The 1,414-nt window shown below is 36.8% G+C and overlaps 1 pseudogene across 1 annotated transcript in view; it reads right to left on the bottom strand.

Moving 5' to 3' along the window:
• Positions 1 to 619: 619 nt before the first annotated feature.
• The window catches only part of LOC110412376 (BTB/POZ and MATH domain-containing protein 4 pseudogene), a 1,185-nt pseudogene continuing 390 nt past the window's right edge, over positions 620 to 1,414 (bottom strand). Inside the window, exons 2-3 of the transcript XR_016350993.1 lie at positions 1,066 to 1,411; positions 620 to 952 (exon numbers count right to left, since the gene is read on the bottom strand). The product of XR_016350993.1 is annotated as a BTB/POZ and MATH domain-containing protein 4 pseudogene (transcript). The remainder of the gene's footprint in view (positions 953 to 1,065; positions 1,412 to 1,414) is intronic.

Here is a 1,414-nt window from a genome sequence, read left to right as displayed (position 1 = left end):
CACCCATTAGGGATTGAGATAGCAAATATATGCACAAGAAAACTTTCATTCTTGATTTTAACCTTTCCAACTATCTACTATGCTCCTGAGAAGGAAGATAGTCTATAAATATTCTAAGGTTTAAGTCACAAGAATATCTAAGAACAAGCTAAAAGATGTTAATAAACTCCAACAAGAATAAGCTCCACCCATCATTATTCAAGAGAAGAAGGATTTTAGAAATTTCTCTGAAGTACATACTATTATAGCTAAATCCACAGTTGCTTCCAAAACCAAGCTAGTTTCATTAAATCATGCATGAACAATAATAAGCTCACACATGAAAACTGCAGACTCAGCACGTGGCTGAATCTCGACAGTAACTATTTTCCAACCCACGACTTTACTTGAGCATAGGTTCTCACGCACAATAAGTGGCCTATGAAAGAGGAATAGCACACAAGTGTCACAACAACATGAAACATGGGCCTGTTCCCCCCGTGCCCTTACACGTTTATTGCTAAACACACATACAACAGCAATTGCATATACAAGGGGCACAAGTAAATTTTGAAGGTTGAGGATTTCAAATTTTGGAAACCTATTATTTCACAACACTTTATATCTTATTGATGAGAAAATATGGAAGTAAATGTCAAAAGAAAATATATAAAGTGGAAGAAGGTAAAAGACCTGCAAGGTTTTCAGCAGCAAATCTGAGACAAACAGCTTTTAACTCCGAAGCATGATATTGGTCAGCCAAAGATAGAATTTTGGCAACAGAGTTTACAGATATATTCTTGCAGAGATGGGATTCACACATTAATTTCAGTCTCTCCACACCATACCCATCTGCTGCTGCTAACAATTTTGCTATTAGTGTTTCAGATATTGATGACACAGAAGAGAAGGTAGACCCAACACTCTCCACATCTTCTGAAAGAGTGTCTCTGTATATAAAGTGCAACAAGGCCTGTTTGACACATAAAAGAAAAGCAGAAATAATGATTATAATACAATCACAGGAACAACACTCAGATCTAAGCCCTTAAAGGAAAGGCAGAAAAAGGATGTGAATGTTTTCACCTTAAAAACCTTTGGATCAAGATTGGTGATGACTATCTCTTGCTTTTCTTCATCCATCCCATCAAAAAATTCAGATCGAAAAACAGGGGATCGAGCAGCTAATACCAATTTATGAGCATGAAATTTTTCCCCAGCCACATCAAATGTAATGTCTGAACCTTGCATATTTTCCAGCAGCATACCAAAATGTGTGCCTATATTAGACTCTGGCACCTGAATTGAGTGTAATCGTGAACAATCTATTGCTGAAACGACAACTCCAACTGTACAATTTATTTTCAAGCAATCATCCTTGATGTAATCTGATGTTTCAAGTAACGCTCGTCTGAAAAAACGCTTGTACCCCCTA

The sequence above is a fragment of the Theobroma umbraticum genome, unplaced genomic scaffold (genome assembly GCF_002168275.2).
Source record: "Theobroma umbraticum cultivar Fairchild unplaced genomic scaffold, ASM216827v3 scaffold_95.0, whole genome shotgun sequence".
Classification (NCBI taxonomy): domain Eukaryota; kingdom Viridiplantae; phylum Streptophyta; class Magnoliopsida; order Malvales; family Malvaceae; genus Theobroma; species Theobroma umbraticum.
Note: the sequence above shows the minus strand (reverse complement) of the source record. Positions and strands in the feature narration are given on the sequence as shown.